Source organism: Myotis nattereri (assembly GCF_964212035.1).
Source record: "Myotis nattereri genome assembly, chromosome: X".
NCBI lineage: Eukaryota > Metazoa > Chordata > Mammalia > Chiroptera > Vespertilionidae > Myotis > Myotis nattereri.
Window position 1 is genome coordinate 149145327 of NC_138078.1, and position 20066 is coordinate 149165392.

The following is a 20066-nucleotide window of genomic DNA, read 5'->3' on the forward strand; positions in this document are numbered from 1 at the left end:
GAAAAGGTTTCTGCCCCCAGTGAGTTGACACTGGGTGGAGCACAGCTGTGTACAGTGTGCACCAAAAGCCAGGCCAGGCTGTGTGGCTGAGGTTAGGGCATTTGGGATCAATTGTAGACACAATACAGGAAACATTCAGGGAACAGAGTGTGGGCTTCAATTGCCCTATTGGAGCTTTGAAGCTCCATTCTATTTAAAAACATGGGTTGGCAAAGGCTCGGGTTGATTTAGGCCTGCCTGAGAATGACCTTTGTCTCCCCTACTCTGTGTCCTTGAAAGCAGTAAAGATCATTGGAGAATGTAGTGTCTGCTTCGGTGGTTGTATGGAGCTGCACCTAGCTTGGGAGCTGTGAATTGGCATGTGGACCGTTGGCCTGCGTGAGGGTGGTATAAAAGATTGATGACAAAAGGGACCGTGGCTTCTCTGTTATCAGCAAGACCTACACACATCTTGGCTGTCACCATAGCAGTCATACATCACCTGTGTGGGTGAGGGGGCAGAAGAAGCTATGTACTTGGTGGCTGCTGTGTCTCCCATGGAGATGGAGCTTCTGCCCCTGATGTATTTCCCATCCTGTATTATTCTCTAAAGCTAGGTAAATGTATGAACTGAAAACCTGTTTGGATCTTGGAGATCTGGTCGCTGGCTTGAACCCATCACTGCAGCTGTGCTGCTGCACTGATGCCTTGGAACGAAAAGTTAGCAGTGCCAGCTGGGGAGATGCCTTTGGAGCAGTTGTATTGAGGATGAAGGGGGCCCGAGTGGGGGTTATAGCAATGAGAAGGTGAGACTGGTGAACATCTGCACCCATGACAAGTCCTGAGACTCCTATTAGCAATGCAGGCAAACGGTCTTGGGTAGAAGGGAGGATAGAACTCTAACTACAGCTCTGGCGAGAGGTCTGAATAGGGTCAGAGGCTCTTCCTATTTGTGTAAACATTTTTATCTTTTTAAATTAATAAACAGAGCATGATCTATGCCACGCACTATTCTGGACACTTTATAAGTATTAACTAATTTAATTCCTCATAACTCAATACCTTTTATAGTTTCTTGATAAGAAAATTGAGGCACAAAGAAGTAAAGTAACTTGCCCAAGGTCATCTAGCTTAGTCAATGGTGAAGCTGAGACTTGAACCCAGGCAGTGTGGTTCCAGAATCCCTGTCCAGTTCCTCGAGCCTCTCTCGCACATTCTTCCTCATAGGAAATGAGTGGAATGAATAGATTTTTAAATGCCTTTGTTGAGGACTGAGTCAGAATGCTCATGCAGGTTACAGCCGCACAAGGTTATGTGATTAGGCAGTTTGTGGAGAGCACGGATTCCTTACATGGTGCCTAAGGGAGGATGGCACCTATGCTCTGGCTTAGACCCCTGCCCTACTACCAGGGAAGGCCTATGCTACAATTGTAGGGCCTCATTGAATATTTATTTGACCCCTTTGCTACTCAGATAGCTTCTTCCTCAAAATTTTGGGGTCAGAAGGTGTCTTTTCTTCTGTTCTTGGCATCCATTGTGTGGCTTGCAGCTTTGCCTCTTTGCAGGGGAGTGGGTGAGTTTGCTTTGGGAGAAAACCCAAGCAAGGTCTGAGCAATAGGTGTGCACTTGGGGATCCCTTACAGGTTCAGACGTTGCTTTTGGTGTAGTTTTTTTCCTTTTCTTGGAAGGAATCTGATTGTTAAAACATGGGCATTCTACCCAGGCCTTTTAGTCATAGCAAAGAAAGCAAACTGCTACAATACATGAGTTGTTACATTACCCCTGACATCATCAAGTCCACCACTTATGCGTGGTGGTGATTTATGTATTTATTCACCTTTTTATTTTTTGGCTAAGTGGGTAGAGCTAATGTAGCTTTTTCATCATGACTTTTAATCTTTGCCAGCAAGTGGTGACTGGGTTTCTAGGTTGACATTGCTGGCAGCCTGATGTGTTATCACAGCACTCCAGCTTCCTCACACTGCTGGCTGAGCGGAGGCTGCTGGAAACATTGATCAAGTTGTTGGTGTTTTCATTGCTATGCTTTGTACCGAGTGAAGCATGCTGTGACTGAAGCTGTCGGTGACAGTTGTTTCCATGTGGTGGCCTAACATGAGAGAAGGACACCTGCTTACCAAGGAAGAATCTTCTGGAGGTTTCCCACACACCTGTGCTTTGAGCCCACAGGAGAACCCTTGAGTGGCATCTAGTAAATCACATTCCCATTGTTATGATGGCCTGCAGGCACAAAGAAGGGATCATTCTGTCAAATAAAGTTTTGGAGCTCTCAAATCACCTATTTAATGTCATTTTTAATGGTTTCTTTGGTATACGTACCTGTGAAAAGACTTTGTGATCAGCCTTCATCTCTCTCTCTCTCTCTCTCTCTCTCTCTCTCTCTCTCTCTCTCTCTATTGATTTACAGGCCAAACAAGGTACGTTGCTTAGGACACTTGCTCATTGATTTAAAGGGTCTCTTCACACATCATAGATGAAAGAAGGCAAGAGGGCAGGATTGGGGCACGCCTTGAGTGGTTGCTGAGCACTTACCCATGAGAGCAGGTGGACTGGTAAATCAGTGTGGTAAGTCAGGAAGGGAGTGAGACCAGCCTGCCCCACCCTCCCTATGACTCCTGTAAAATGGGTTTGTGGAGATGATTTTTTGATCTCATGGTGTGGGAAACCAGGGTCAGTAGTCAAACCCTCCATGTCCCAAACTATAGGGCAGACAGGACAGAAGTCTGATTTCCTACATTCCTTGGCTTGGCACCATGACGTTTTGAGATAAAAACTGAGGACTTAGGGCACTGGCTTTCAAAAATATTGTCACCAATCCAGAGGAAATGAAAACTTGATTTCTTAGAAATAGTACTGCACCTCCCTATTTCTACTTATACCCTCCAATCAGTTTTTTAAAAATAATTACTCATACTTTTAAAGATTCCTATATGTAAAAGAAATCGCTTCACTACAACACTGCTGCTCTTCCAATATTTTTATTGAGCCCCTCACCACTCTTCACTCTTCATCCCTCTCAGACCACCTCTCCCCTCTGCCCAGCACCTAAGAACAGGAATCATGCCTCCAGGTGAGGAGCAGTGGTGCAGTCTCACCTGGCCTGTTACTAGGATTTGGTTTTGGAGAAGGCTGCTAGGATGCTCACAAACACATCAGGGTTCTGGGATGCAGCAATGGCAGCGTGAATTACCATTTCCAGTATACCACCACCAGCAGGGTAGTCTGGAGTCTGGTAACCTCCAGGCGGATTTTCAAGACCTTCTCATTATCATCTGATCAGTGATGTCATCTTTCATGGGCTCCTTTGTGGGGGTTGAACCCCTCATGGTAGGAACATCCACTCAAGGGGTAAATGAGCCTTCCCGTGATTCTCTGGGTCAGAAGAGAGTCTGGGGTGTGAAATTCAGTCACAGAATCAAGCTTCTATTTCCTCTTCTCCATGAGGTCATCCAGCATGTCTGCCTGCCTCACAGTCCGAGAGAAGACATGTAGAAGAAAGCCATTTTTGCACAGAGGGATGTCCAAATTCTTCTCACCGAGCTCCACTACCATTGCATTGCTCACCAGTTTCCCGGTATCCATAGTTACCTTCAGCTTTTCCCCCAGCTTTGAGCCAGAAGCTGACTGGTCCTCAGCATGTCCCCAATAGCCAGATTGCAGGCACAAGTTTTGGGCCAATTTGGGTGCCTCAGTACCCTTGCTGGCCCTGGGCAGCCCCAGTAGCAGGGCATGGAATCCTCTGGGGTGGAGTCAGCCACATTGGGAGCCATGGCTGCTGAAACCTCTTACCACTATTCATGTCTTGTTTGGTTACTTTCTTTAATACTTGTTTTTTATATGTAACTAGAGGCCCAGTGCACAAAAATTTGTGCACTTGGGGCGGGGTCCCTCAGCCCAGCCTGTGCCCTCTCACAGTCTGGGACCCCTAGGGGGATGTCCACCTGCCGGCTTAGGCCCGATCCCCAGCAGTCAGACATCTCTCTGGCAGCCCAGGAGCCCTCAGGGGCTGTCCACTTGCCAGCGGGGAGCAGGCCTAAGCTGCAGTTGGACATCCTTAGCGCTGCTGAGGAGGCGGGAGAGGCTCCCGCCACCACCAGTGTGCTGGCAGCCATCAGCCTGGCTTGTGGCTGAGCAGAACTCCCCCTGTGGGAGCGCACTGACCACCAGGGGGCAGCTCCTGCATTGAGTGGCTGCCCCCTGGTGGTCAGTGTGTGTCATAGTAACCAGTCATTCCCAGTCGTTCTGCTGTTAGGGTCAATTTGCATATTACCCTTTTATTATCTAGGATACTTAAATTAAACATCATAAATGGGGTTGATAAAACTATTTTCTTGCCTCATTGAAGTTTAGTTTTTACAAATAATCATAGAATAAATCAAGTAACTATGGTTTGGGAAGGAAATAGTTCTTGTATATGAGAAACTCTAGACCTGACTGGGTGGCTCAATCAGTTGAAGCATCGTCCCATAACACCAAAAGTTTGTGGGTTCAATTTCCAGTCAAGGCACAAACCTGGGTGGTGGTCAGGGTGCATATGGGGGCAACCAATTGGTGTTTCTTTCTCTCTCAAATTGATTTTTTCTTTCTCTCTCCCCCTTCTTCTTTCTCTAAAATCAATAAAAACATATCCTCAGGTGAGGATTAAACAAAGGAAAACTCTGTTGTGCTCCATTTTTTCGCAAATAACTGTTAGCTAGATTAACCAGCATTGTCACAGAAACTAAGTGGTTTTTTAAAAAAGCCATAGAGCCTGTCTGGTGTGGCTCAGTGGGTGAGCGTTGGCCTATGAACCAAGAGGTCACTGGTTAGATTCCCAGTCAGGGCACATGCCTGGATTTCAGGCTCAATCCCCAGTAGGAGGCATACAGTAGGCAGCTGATTGATGTTTCTTTCTTATCAATGTTTCTATCTCTCCCTCTTTCTCTAAAATCAATAAAAGCATATTTTTGAAAAAAAGCCATGAATATACAACAATAGTGAGGTGAAGGCCTGAGGTGAGGCGGGAACCAGGAGGAGGGGCTCAGTGGGGGAGAAAAGGGGAATATCAACAATAAATATTAAAAAAATAAAAAAGCCATAGGTCACTGTATTTATATTTGTAAAAGCCATAAACAAATAGGCATTTCTCCCTTATTAGGAGGACTTAAGATAGTTGTTTAGACATTAAGGCAGTGACAATTCTAAAACATAATGAAACTAAGTTAAGGCTTTATGTTTGTTTTGAAACCCATATTCATAGACTACTTATGTGTGGGACACCTTTGCATTTTAGGGCAACGTAAAATTAAGGCTATTGTTTTTTCTGGTATCTAGTCCCTGTCCCACTCACCACCCACAAAAAAACAGAGACAAGTTTTTCTTAAAGAACAGGATATCAAAATTGGTTTTTGGCTTATCAACACTTAGTCTAGAATAAAAAACCCATGTTTATTCTAGTGTTTGTACGATTAATAGTTCAAACTATAAAGTTATATGTTGATTGGGGATGTGGGAAGCAAAATGTAACAAAAAGTGCCTCTTGCTGGTGAATGTTACCAATGACCTTCACGAATACATTTACCACAATACATAATCATCTCTTTTTTGTTGTTGTTTACTTATTTGGCTACTCTTCCCTACCTGCACTAGAACATAAGGTCCATAAAGGTATTATCCTTGATTGCTTGGTTCGTGATTGCTCAATGATTGGTTGCCTGAGAGTCTCCATAGCCTTTGGTGGGGAAGTATGGAGGGAGGGTCTTTGTTTAGTCCTGGGCCATTACTTCAGAAGCCAGGCTGTGTTGTGATAATTACACTAATTTAAAACTGTGCAGCATCTGAAGATGACTCTACAGGAAATGGAATTTCAAAGCAAACGTATTTATTTCTTGGAAGGATGAATTTTTAAAAAGAGAATCATTTGCTCCTAGCTTTGGAAGCCAGAGAAACCAGAGGCTGAGGAGTGTGCCATTTCCCTGGTCTCTTGTTCTCTTGCCATTTTGATTTCTATCCAGGGCAACATGACCGAGGAGAACTATTTGCCTCTTTGAAAATTCTACTCTTCTCCTGGATGATTAGAATGGTGAAGTGGAGACCATTCTGTTCTCCACCATTCTGGAGAATTATTAATAAAGTCTCTTGGCAGATCTCATAAATGACTTAACTTTAGAAGTAGAAAGAGCCTTATCTATTAGAGCTGTTGAATTTAATCAGACTTTTATATTAAACTCTATTAAGGATAAAATCATTTTCTGGAATTTTGTATGAAAAACTCAAGTTAAATCAAATTACATCTTCAAATAGGTTCACAAAGATAATCACAGTTGTCAGGACTGGGAAAAGACAGGATGTGGGTGTGATGAGGTGCCTGCTCAGTGGTACCACATTTTGGTGCTTGAATCAAGTAATTGCTCAAGTGCTTTCTGAGGAAACTCTTGTTTGTGATTTTAGAACTTCTTTTCAGCAGGCAAGAATATACATATCAGGATCTTTGATTTTTAAAAATATATATATCTTTATTGATTTCAGAGAAGAAGGGAGAGGGAGAGAGGGAAAGAAACATCAATGATGAGAATCACTGATCAGCTGCCCCTGCTTCCCCCCCTCCCCCCAGGGATCAAGCTGCAACCCAGGCATGTGCCCTTGACCGGAATCGAACCTGGGACCCTTGAGTCTGCAGGCCGACATTCTATCCAATGAGCCAAACCAGCTAGGGCTTTGATTTATTTAATAACAAATATCTTTATAACCAACATATCTGGAACTGTAGCTTATAGAGCTTTTAAATGACCAGCTATTAAGGTTCTCAGTAATGACCTTAGTTGTGTTGGTTATTCATCCAGCTCCTGTCAGAAGCTTGGCTGAAAATGTTGGTATTTGAGAAAGAAATGTTCTTAAAGAATATATTATTAATTCTTCAAAAAATAATTTCAGTCAAAAACATCAGGAAATGACAGATTGGATCATATTATTTTGCCCTCCAATATTTCACCCCCAGGATTGCCCTTATAGAACCAAACTAACATTATGTCTTTAGTTTTCTCGGAGGCCTACTTTTATGTGGAATGCCTTGGCATTTTGGAGAAAAATGTTAAAGTTATTGTTGATATGTGTGGTTCCCCTCCTCCCATTTTCCACAAGAACCCTGTGACAGATTCTTCATAGAGCACAGGAGCAAGAAAATACATTTTTGATATATGAAGCCTTAGGCTAGAATAGAAAACTCATGTTTATTGTCATGTTTTCCATTTTGCTCTTGTCAGCCAAAAGTGCAAAATTTTAAGCTTATTTTGTATGGTTTTCTTCAGGTAACTTTTTTGGGCTGATTATGGCTTTTCTTCTGTCTTTTTTGTTTCTTTAAAAAATAATTTTATTGATTTCAGAGAGGAAGGAAGAGAGACAGAGAGATAGAAGCATCAACGATGAGAGAGAATCATTGATTGGCTGCCTCCTGCACTGTCCGCCCCCCCCCCCCCGCCCCCTTATTGGAGATCGAGCCTGCAACCTGGGCATGTGTCCTGACCTGGAATTGAACCATGACCTCCTGGTTCATAGGTCAGCATTCAACCACTGAGCCACACCGGCTGGGCTTCTGTCTGTTTTTTTATTGTGTTCATTGATGTTCTAATTGGATTTATGTTTACTTTAACTCATCAGTTGGATTAAATATTCAAAGTATGTTTCTAAGGACATTGAAGGTTTTGGATGATCCTAATAAATATTTATTAGGATACTATAGGCTGGTGGACAGATTCGTGCATGGAGGGGGTCCCTCAGCCTGGCCTGTGCCCTCTCGCAATCTGGGACCCCTCGGGGGATGTTGGACTGCCTGGTTTTGGCCTGATCCCTGCAGGCCAGGCTTGAAACCCAGAAGTCCGACACACACACACCCCCACCCCCAGGGATGTAGCAGTGCCGAAGCGGGAGTTGGTTGGGGAGGAGCCCCAGCCAGGGCCAGGCGCAGCTCTGCTGATGCTCATCCTGGCCCCACTGCACCTGTCGCCGCAGCGGTGCTCACCAGCCCAGCTTCTGGCTGAGCGGCGCTCCTGCTGTGGGAGCGCACTGACCACCACAGGGCAGCTCCTCCATTGAGCGTCTGCCCCCTGGTGGTCAGTGTATGCCATAGCGACTGGTAGACTGGTTGACTGGTCATTTGTTCGTTCTGGCTGTTCAGTCGTAATGGTCACTTAGGCTTATATATATAAGATAAGGACCGCTTAGATTTCCTTGAACAGTATTTTTTCTTAATGACTTTAAGGTAACACTTTATTACCCAAACATAATAGTAATTACCAAAAGAAGTATTAGGGCAATTTTTGTGGTACTAAGTGAGATTTCTATTCACTTGACCCCTGGTGTAATGAATGTCTATAACATATATGTCCATTTATAGGACTTGAAGCACCATTCGAGTATTTTCTAGGAATGTACTAGTAGACTGCAATTGCAACTTTGCTTTTTATGACATAGCTTCTATCTGCAATGTTCAAGAATGTGATGCCCCTTCCAATCATTTCATTGGCAAAATGCAATTAGATTATTCTGGTGAGGGCATGTTGGCATAACTCATGTGACCAGATGTGCAGGATGGAGGACCAGGTCTAGTGTTTTTGTTTTGATTTGTCCTAGGCAGCCCTATCCTTTTGGTCAGATTTCTGGCTTTATCTAGAAGCCAAATGACTTTAGGACAGGGTGCGTTCCCTTTCACAAAACAGCAAGGAACTGGATTCAGACAGAAAAAAAGGAAAAAGAAATGAAGAAAAACGAAATTATTATCAAAATAACTCCAAATAGGGTCTTGAAGACAGTTGAGAATTATTTGCCTGTTGATGATCAGATTCATTGCTTCCTGTTTGGGTATAAATCAGACCTCCAATTTGCTGCTGCTGCTGCTGGATATTTTGAACCAGAACAGTGAGTGCTTTCTTGATAGAGAGGCTTAGATTCCTCACAGTTGTTATTTCAAATGTTCTTTTAGATGAGTCAGTGGGGAGTTTGAAAGCATATTTGGGTAAGGTAATTACTTCCCCTCCTCTGTGCTCCCTTAGCACTTGCTTCTACTGCAGCACTTCTGCTCTGTGCTAGAGCTTCTTATCTTACAGAGTGGGATCTGCCTTAGTCATCTCAGGGCTCTCGGCATCTAGTGGCTGAGTAATGCAGGCAACAGGGAGTCCTTTTTTGTTTGATTTTCATTTGCTATAAGCTTAGGGACTCTGAAAAAAAGCATATCTTTACCATATGTTACAGGATGGCAGAGCCCTCAAAGGTTCTGCAAACATTCACTTTGTCAGTTAGCCACTTTAAGATGTATTGTGCATCCAGTTCTATATATGTGAGCACTGGTTCAGGAGTCAGAAGTCTCGGGTCTGAGTCACTGCTTCTCTCTTTCAGTACCTTTTGGTACTTGAGCACATCATTTACTATCTCTAGATTCCAGCATCTTGATTTATACAAGAAGACTAATGCATGCATTAGGGGAAAAATTAGGTAATGTGTGCGCAAAGACTTCTCAAGGCTGAAAAATACACTATATATCACATTTGTCATTCTTAATTAATGAAGGATGATGGCACCTTCACAAAAATTTTATTAGATCCAGAACTTAATCTTATATCACTGGACTCATATTTGAATTTGAGGAGCAATAAATAATAACACAGTTATTAAAATACTAGATGCCCGGTGCATGAAATTCTTGCATCCCGGGGGGTATCTGTCAGCCCGGCCTGCACCCTCTCCAATCCAGGACCCCTTGGGGGATGTCCGACTGCCAGTTTAGGCCCAATCCCAGCAGTCTGACATCCCTCTCGCAATCTGGGTCCGCTGGCTCCTAACTGCTTGCCTGCCTGCCTAATGTCCCCCTAACTGCTCCCCCCTGCCGACATGATCACCTCCTAACTGCCCTCCCCTGTTGGCCTGATTGGCCCCAAACTGCCCTCCCCTGCCAGCCTGATCGCCCCCTAACTGCTCTCCCCTGCTGGCCTGATCGCTCCTAACCACCTCTGCCTCGGCCCCCACCACTGGGGCTTTGTCAGGAAGGATGTCCAGAAGACTTCCAGTCTAATTAGCATATTGCCCTTTTATTAGTGTAGATCGTGACCATTTTCAGGCACTAGCTGCACTTCAGCCATTACAGAGAAAAACCTATTCAACTTGTTCTTTTGTTTTGTTTTTGTTGTATTTTCACATGGCAGAAGGGACTAGGGATCTGTCTGGAACCTCTTTTATAAAGTACTAATCCAATTTATGAGGGTTCCATCTTTGTGATGTAAGTACTTTCCAAAGGCTCCATCTCTTACCATCCACTTTGGGGTTAGGCTTCCAACATATGAATTTTGGGGGGAACACAAACATTCAGACCATAGAAATTAGTATTTTAAAATCTATCTTAGCAATCTTTTTTGTTCAGTGTTTTTTCTTCCATTGACTTATATATGTTAATCTCTACTTTTCTCCTTGAAACCAGCTATTTTTTTAAGGAAAAAAATTCATATTTTAATATTTTTTAGGGTTTTAAAAAATTTATCTTTGTTGTTGAAAGTATTACAGATGTCCCTTCCCCCCACCCCCCGCATTTACCCCCTCTAACCCACTCCTTTCCCCTCCTCAGACCTTCCCCACACTATTGTCTGTCCATGGGCTATGCATATATGCATATAAAGTCTCTGGTTAATCTTTTCCCATTCCCTCACCTCTGAGACTCATCAGTCTGTTCCATGCCTCAATGTCTTTGGATCATTTTTGTTCATCAGTTTTTTTTGTTCATTAGATTCCACATATAAGTGAGATCATGTGATACTTGACTTTCTCTGACTGTTTTATTTCGCTTAGCTTAATACTCGCCAGGTCCATCCTTGCTGTCTTAAAAGGTAAGAGATCCTTCTTTTTTACAGCTGCATAGTATTCCATTGTGTACTAGTAAATGTACCACAGCTTTTTAATCTGTTCATCTATGTGGAATCAATTTATTTCAGGGGTGATTGGGGATTAACCACAGTATAAATTATTTCTAGAGTCTATTTTTGTAAAAGTGTGAATTTTAAAGTTAAAAATAAGATTCTCATAAAAATAAATAGTAAGAAAATTTCAAGGATTTTTGACTGCTTAACTGGAAATAAGCAAGTTATTAGAACAGTGATGGCGAACCTTTTGAGCTCGGCGTGTCAGCATTTTGAAAAACCCTAACTTAACTCTGGTGCTTTGTCACATATAGAAATTTTTTGATCTTTGCCACCATAGTAAAACAAAGACATATTTTTGATATTTATTTTATATATTTAAATGCCATTTAACAAAGAAAAATCAACCAAAAAAAGGAGTTCGCGTGTCACCTCTGACACACATGTCATAGGTTCGCCATCACTGCATTAGAAGATCTGATTTTCTTAACAGTAAAGTAGTTTTAATAATCCCTAGCTCATAAAGTTATGTTGAAAATGAAGAGATAATGTTGTAAGTAAAACCCATAGTATAAAGTGGGTATTCAATAAGTATTTCTTATCCTGCACTGATTGATTTGAAGCTATTATCTCTTAATATACTGAAATATGCTTTTTCTGTTTGGGCCAAATACTTAGAAGCAAACAACATCGGGGTAATGTATTTTAACTGTGGTTTAGAAAAAATAACTACTGAATATGAGTAAAAGTTAAAAGGAAGATACTATATTTGGATGTTTCACAGTCATGAAAAAAAAAATCCCACAGAAATAACCAGTATCTTTTCACTTCTTCAAAATGGCTTGAAACCTTGAGTTAATTATAGGAGAGATAAAAATCCCCTTATTATGCTACAGTCACTAATAATATGGCTTCCAAGTACCACACCAAAGGGAAGTGACCAGGACAGAATTGGCCTTTCCTGAGTGGCCAGGTGCTCATAGATGTTCCCTTCTGGATAGGAATCCACGTTGACATGAGCCTGGAACACTAACATGATCCTCTGCAGATACATTTTTTTTTAATTTTTAAAAATTGATTTCAGAGAGAAAGGAAGAAGGAGAGAGAGATAGAAACATCAATGCTGAGAGAGAATCATTGATCATCTGCCTCCTGCACACCCCACACTGGGGATCAAGCCCACAACCTGGACATGTGCCCTGACTGGGAATCATACTGTGATCTCCTGGTTCATCGGTCGACACTCAACCACTGAGTCACCCTGGCCGGGCTGCAGATAAATTTTTAATGTTACTAGTAAATTCTCTACTTGTTAAGGATCAACCAAGAAAACATTTTCCTGGAGAAGCCTTGTGCATTTTCTGTATCAGTGGTAGTTAGAGATGTTATCCTTTCTTGTTAATTGAGCTTTGATAAGGGGTCACGTGTCAGATTCGTTTTAGAATTAGGATTAAACAAACATTTAATTTCTCTTAACTGATTTATTTTCCTTTATCAAAATGATGCAAATCAAATGGAACACTGTTGTTCTTTTTGTTTCAATTGCCACGAAACCCAGGACACCATCCTTGTCATGCTTGACTACAATAACAGAGAGTCAGGGACCATTTAGTTCCTCTTGTATATAGTTTAGTATTATCAGTTTTCTATTTTAATTGGCTTGCAGTAGGGTACTGTAAAGGCTTTATAAAACAACCAGACTGTATCTGAGACTGATCCATATAGTTTAGCATTTAATTGACATCACATTTCCAAACACTTTATAAATATACACTATACTTATTTTTTTTATTTAGTAGGTTTTTATTCATTTTAGAGAGAGAGGAAGAGAGAGATAGAAACACTGAAGAGACCCCTAGCTTATTTGGCTCAGTGGATAGAGTGTCAGCCTGCGGACTGAAGGGTCCCGGGTTTGATTCCGGTCAAGGGCACATGCCTGGGTTGCGGGTTGATGGGGGGGGGGGGGGTGGGAGTGGCACAGGAGGCAACTGACCAGTGATTCTCTCTCATCATTGATGTTTCTTTCTCTCCCTCTCCCTTCCTCTCTGAAATCAATAAAAAAATATTTTTAAAAAAGGGAAAAGAAACACTGAAGAGAGAGAATCATTGATCGGATGCCTCCTGCATGCCCCCTACTGGGTTTTGAGCCCAAAACCTGGGCATGTGCCCTGACTGGGAATTGAACCAGTAATCTCTTGGTTCATGGGTTGATGCTCAATCACTGAGCCACATCTATTGGGCTATACACTATATTTACATACATCACATTTAATTCTAAAGCAGATATGTCACATTAGCTCTCATAAGATGTACAAGGTATAATTTAACAGCAATGAACATGCATGAACTTCTATGTTTTGAACATGGGTAACTCTCAAAAACATAATATTGAAAAAAGGGAGATGCAGCAAAATACATCCAGTAAATATAGCAGAGAATGCTACTTGTCCCCCAGTATCTGCTTTCTATTTCTTCCATAGTAATTGAATTTTAGAAGGAGAAATGGTTTCCTAGAAAGAAAACTTTATTTTCTAGCCTCTCTTGCAGCTAGATGTGACCATGTGACCAGGTGCTGGCCAGTGGGTGTAAGAGAGGCTGTCCTCATAAAGGGAAGAGAAGAGCCTTTCCTTGTCCTGCCCTCAATTTTCTCTCTCTGAAATATGAGGCTGATGGTGAGGCCAACACCCTGAGGTTGGTAGACCAGTAAGACAGGGGGACCACCATGTTGTCTCAGGACTCTCACATGAGAGAAATATAAACTCCTGTCTTGTTTAAGCCACTATTATTTTGGTCTTTGTTCCAGCAACTAACCCTGTTTCCTAATTCTACATGATACTATTTATATAAGTTACAAGAAGCAAAAGAATATTATTTATTTTTGGCTATGTATACTTACTAAACCTTGGACTGGATGTAGATTACAATGAGTGATGGTTGTCTTAGCAGTGGTTCTCAACCTTCTGGCCCTTTAAATACAGTTCCTCATGTTGTGACCCAACCATAAAATTATTTTCTTCGCTACTTTAAACCTGTAATGTTGCTACTGTTATGAATTGTCATGTAAATATCTGATATAGGATGGTCTTAGGCGACCCCTGTGAAAGGGTCATTCGACCGCCAAAGGGGTCGCGACCCACAGGTTGAGAACCGATGTCTTAGAGGCAGAAGGGAGGGAATGGGACTGGGAGGGGAGGCATACAGCTTGCCTTTTATGCCCTAAGCCATAAGAGATTTTCTCTCTTCTGTGTGTAGTGCTCAGTCGGCCAAGGCCAAGTAGGAAAGTTAATTCAGTAATGAATGATAAAGAGTCCATATGTTTGAGATTTTTGTGATTGCTTTATGCCAAGGTGTTTTTTGATCACTTTTAACAGTGATTTATACCCCTGTTTGAAGTGACTAGATTAGCAGAAAATATTGGTACTCTCTGTCAACCTTGAAACAGAGCTGGAGGATACAGCCATAGTTGTCATTTCAGGGGTGAGCTGTGAAACGGAACTGGGAAAACAGACGCTTTTGCAGTTTGATGTTAAGGCCTGTGGCACACATGTTGCCAGGAAAAGGCTTGCAGGCCACAAGAGCCACATCGTTAGCATGTACCTGGGCCCAGAGTGTAGACAATGACATTGCCGGATCATAAGCTGAAGTGCTTTTTTAATGTATTCTTTTTAATTAATTAAGGTATTACAAATGTGTCCTTATCCCCCCATTGTCCCCTCATCCCCCCAGTCCTGCCCTCACCCCCTGTTGTCCACATCCATCGCTTATGCTTATATGCATGCATACAAGTCCTTTGGTTGATCTCTCCCTCTTACCCTCACCCTCCCCTACCTTCCCTCTAAGGTTTGAGGGTCTGATCGATGCTTCTCTGTCTCTAGATCTGTTTTTGTTCATCAGTTTATGTTGTTCATTATAATCCACAAATGAGTGAGATCCTGTGATATTTATCTTTCTCTGACTGGCTTATTTCATTTAGCACAATGTCAGCAGCCTGAGTGATCAGGACTAGGCTCATGTTAATCAGGCTCAGAGAGCCCAAACCTCAACCACAGTGCCACTTTATTAAGGTAGGAGAAGAGAGTTGGCGTTAAGCACAGCAGATGGAAGTTGAAGCAGAGTGGAGCATCTGCTCTGTGTAGACAAGCAGCAGGGAATCCCGGGTTGTCATCAGAAGGTTACTTAGGACAGAATAAGAACAGAGGCAATTGGTTTTGATATGCTCATACCTAGACTAGAAAAGGTTGATGGGTCCATCTCCTTGGTAGGGATAGCCTTATACGTTCCCCACTGTTGGCCAGGGAAGGTACTATGTCCTTTAAACCAGTGGCTGTATGGATGATGTCACCATCTGAGTTTTGGAGGTTTGCATTTCTTCCTCTTTCACAGTATTTTTTCCCCAAACTGGATACCATTGAGTGGCCTGGATTTCCCCCAAATGAATTTCAGGTGCATTCCAGGTGGGTCGCTTGCAGTTTGGGGATTCCCAGGCTCTTCAGGGCACACAAACAGCTAAGCCCCTAGTTTACTCCCACAATTTGACAATTACATCTAACATAATGGCAGTTTTGCTGCCTTACTCTGAAGACAACCTTCATTCTCTTACCTTGAAATCTATGGGGGTTCTCACATCTGCCCCCCTATTCCAGGTGCATTCCATGATACTTTTAGTGGTGTTTTTGAATGGGGTTCTTCCTGTCACGTAGGAGGTTTTTCTGACTGCCCAGTTGTCCCTGCTTTCACTCAGCTTGCTTAAATGGGGAGTGGCCAGTCCTTGTGCGGATAGCTGCCTTTTACTCTCTGATCTGTGGTTTCTGGTGTCATTTTCACATAGCTGGCTTACGGATCTTTATGTCCTGTCCTATATGTCATTTCTCCAATACAGTCCTGAAACTCGCTACTTGGAAAAAATTATTTTTTAATAAGATAATACATGCAATAGTACAGAATTCAAAAGTTCCAGGAGAAGATAACTGAAAAATAGGTCTCCCTTTGTCCGTGGACAGAAATTTGTCCCATTCTCTTTCTTGGAAGCAAATGTTCTCATCATTTGGGCTGTTTCCCCCTGAAGGTACTTGGCCATGAAATCAGTTTAGGTGACGACATAGCACCTTCCGTTTTGAATGCCAGCTTTGCCACTGGGCATTCTCACTTCTGTAAATGGATCCACGTCTGACCAGCCACCTACCCCAAAGCCTTGTTTTCTTTTACTTCTTTTTGTTCGGTAGCCTCATTTGGATCTTAATCACCATATTCAACTTGTTCACGGTGCATTTTGCAGCGGATCTTTCCTTTCTGTTACATTAGATTGCTGTCAGCACCCCGCTAGATTGTGAGGTGACCTCCCTGCCCACACAGCATTCGACTGAAAGATGACTCACTGGGAACTGTGAGCTCCCACTGCTGTAATAAACTAAAAGATGATCACTAGACTCTGCACCAGTGCTTATTTTTTTCTTTTCTCCAATTTATTCAATTGGATTATGGATTCTCAGGGGATAGGAACCACTGTGCTCTTTATGTGGTCCGGTTAGGGTGTGGGTTAGCGCTTTACAGGGCCTGATACATAGAGTGGGTTCTCAACCTGTATTTGTCACATGATGAGATGAACATTGGTTTTTGTTACTTGAAGTAATCAAGATGTGGAGATTTTTTTTTTAAAAAAAATATTTTTTATTGATTTTTTACAGAGAGGAAGGGAGAGGGATAGAGAGTTAGAAACATCGATGAAGCAATAAAAAATAAATAAATAAAAAGAAATAAAATGAGAAGAAAAAAAAGGAAACATCGATGAGAGAGAAACATCGATCAGCTGCCTCCTGCACACCTCCCATTGGGGATGTGCCTGCAACCAAGGTACATGCCCTTGACCGGAATCGAACCTGGGACCTTTCAGTCCGCAGGCCGACGCTCCATCCACTGAGCCAAATGGGTTTGGCGAGATTTTGTTTTTAAAAACATGGAAAAAATAACTGGCAGAGAATATAATGGCAGGAAGATGAGCAGGTAACCTGCTGTATTTATGATGGTTTATCACATTTTCTTTTCATTGAAGCCTCTTTCCTTGCTCTGTGTTATGGCACCATTGTCCTACTCCAGGACCTTCCACAACACACAACACTACCTGTGCTCCTGCCTCCTTTATTTTCCTCCATAGTACTTCTAAAGTATTATGTAATTTATCTTTTTTAAAATCCTTACACAAGGGTATGTTTTTATTGATTTTTAGAGAGAGAGGAATGGAGAGACAGGGAGATAGAGATAGAGAGAGATAGATAAAGATAGAGATAGAGATATATATATATAGAGAGAGAGAGAGACATCAGTTGGCCACCTCTCATACTCACCCCAACTGGGGATCAACCCTGCAACCTAGGCATGTGCCCTGACTGGGAATCAAAGCTGTAGCCTTTTGGTGTACAAGACGATGCTCCAACCAACTGAGCCACCTGGCCAGGACTCTCTATCTTGTTTTTAAATTGTTATTTCCCCTACTAGAATGTGCATTAGGATTAGGATTTTTCTCACTCTGTTGACCACTGTATGCCCAGTGCCTGGCATGTGGTAAACTGCTCAATAAATATTTGTTGAATGTGTAACCTGGTGAGTTTCCAATTGTGTGTGCTGTCATTAGATTGATCACTCTAACCGATCCTAGGTTACTACTGTTTGTTCTGTTCAGTGTTACTTGGTATCAGTATTTTGAGTCCAGGGAGACGGTTTTCATCTCTCTGCAAACAAAAACTATAGTTTGGGACTGAGTGACTGAGAGGCATGTGGAAGGAAGAAATAGACAACGTAGTCCAGTGATGGCAAACCTATGACACGCGTGTCAGAGGTGATACGCGAACTCATTTTTTTGGTTGATTTTTCTTTGTTAAATGGCATTTAAATATATAAAATAAATATCAAAAATATAAGTCTTTGTTTTACTATGGTGGCAAAGATCAAAAAATTTCTATAGGTGACACGGCACCAGAGTTAAGCTAGGGTTTTTCAAAATGCTGACTCGCCGAGCTCAAAAGGTTCGCCATCACTGGCCTAGGTCCTACTCCATGGTGGTGGAAAAAGACATCTTGGGCTCTACTTTCCAGTGGCTGGCATAGTCTCCAAACACTTACCCTTGTATTTTGCTAACCTATTTTGAGTACCTTTACTAAAGGTGATGTGCCCCTCTTTGTTATTCTGAACAGAAAGTATGTCCTTTCTCGTGGCTTCATTTCTCTTCCTTTCATGGTTAATATCTCTTTGGACTCCTTTGCTTAGGTGCTGCCACGCTGTTATTAAGGAGGTGGCCAGTTGGTTGGATTTGAGTGATAGCCTTAAATAGGTCAACCTCACAGATGCCAATTCCTTTTTTGTGACCACATTTTGCTTATTCAGTCAGCCAGGTGCCATGAATGTGTCCCCAAAACTGTATACACTCACTTTGAATAATTATAAAGGCGGTGTTCATTAAAATGGGTTTCATTTTCAAAATTGAGCTAGCAGCTGTTACAGTGTGTATACATTTTTGGGGACACCCCATGTGTGAGCCTTGGGTCCCTTCTCCTGTGGGGGCAGTCAGGTAGGCCTTGGCATTCTTCTGAAACTAAGAGGGTGCTGGCTGACTGGTGACCTGGGCTTTCCAGTAATGGCTGGATGATCCCCTAGCAGTGGTCGGCAAACTGTGGCTCGGCAAACTGCGGCTCACGAGCCACATGCGGCTCTTTGGCTCCTTGAGTGTGGCTCTCCCACAAAATACTGGCTCTTCCACAAAATACCGACTCCTGCGCATGGGTCATGAAGTTTCAATCACACTGTACGTGCGCGCCCACACGTGGTATTTTGTGGAAGAGCCACACTCAAGGGGCCAAAGAGCCGCATGTGGCTCGCGAGCTGCGGTTTGCCCACCATGGCCTACGGTGACTGTGGACGTCAGATGTGAACTGGGCATGCTGCTCACTAGTCAGAAAATTCACTCTAACGGGTTTCATATCCTTTGTGAGAGCTCCATTCACTAAGATGGTCTTAAGGAAAACCGCAGGACCTTCTAAACACAAAGAAATCAACAGACCGTGCTGTGCTGAGGAGTGGAGGCTCTTGTCCTAAGAATTGTAAGGAGTCACTGTGTCACTGGACGGGGACTGGACCTGAGTCTGCCTCAGCCCAGCCTGTACTATGTGGGCAGTGCAGGAAAGATTTCACAACACAAGTCCAGGTGATTTTAAGAGCGTGTTTATTAAAGCTGAGGACAGTGAGCGTTTAGGAGAAAGAGAATAAAAAGTTCACCCCTGAGATAAGGCATGGGCTTGCTCCAGAGAGAGACCCAGGCTGGTACCCTTTGTCTTGAAGGCGTTTATCTTTCTTTTGCAGCTGAGAATCTCAGGGGAGGTCTCAGGGGAGGGTTTCAGCAGAATATCCATCAGTTTTCCTGGTGTGTTCTTTAATAGGTTGAGGCACCAAAATGAGTTCATAGAGGCACCAGGGTCATTTTCTGGTCAGCTTTGCATCTATCTTGGATTTGTTTGGTCTAATTGGGTCTTTTGTTATTTGTCCCCCTGACTTCATCTGTTCTTGGGTTTGGCTGGGGACTAATTGGGTCTCTGTTATCTATCTCCCTGACCAGGGTGATTTAAGTTATTTACTCTCTGGTTAGGGAGTAGAGATGTAAGCTGATTGCTCTCAAGTGTCCTTGGTTAGGGAAGATAAGATGTCGGGATTTACTAGCTGGCTGTAAATTGCTTTACTTGTTTGGCCTTATTTGTCTAACCGTTTGCCTCAGTTTCCCTTTTCCCACTTGTCAAAAATTCTCCTAACATCTAACTATCCTGCCTCAGGTGGAAGACTTTAAGCTAGGCAGAGATGTTTATTTTGGAATTACTGTTCTTTTTGTGGTTTTGAGGTTGGCTGCTGAGGAGTGGGATGGCTGTTAAAAAGAGTTGGTGTGAGGAGAATGGTTGCTCCTCTGCAGAACTAGATGACCGCCATGGGGATAAATGAGATGGGATGAATCACAGGTATCTGGTTCTCACGGGGGAAGAGAAACAATGTTTGCAGGGTGGACAGAGTTACCTACCTCTTGGACCTGTTGAGTTAGAGGTGTTAGGGGGATGTTGAGCATGGGGGAGAAAACTGCTGGAATCACAGCTTTAAAATTTCATGTTGGGTGGATAACTTTTTAAAATATATATTTTTATTGATTTCAGAGAGGAAGGG

At 42.6% G+C, this 20066-nt stretch overlaps 1 pseudogene across 1 annotated transcript; it reads right to left on the bottom strand.

Annotated features, from left to right (window-relative positions):
* Positions 1–3103: 3103 nt before the first annotated feature.
* LOC308511985 (adenylate kinase 2, mitochondrial-like) lies at positions 3104–10693 on the bottom strand (annotated as a pseudogene). Its single transcript has 2 exons — positions 10668–10693; positions 3104–3736 (listed from the first exon to the last, which is right to left on the bottom strand). The product of its transcript is annotated as an adenylate kinase 2, mitochondrial-like (transcript).
* Between the last annotated feature and the right edge of the window lie 9373 nt (positions 10694–20066).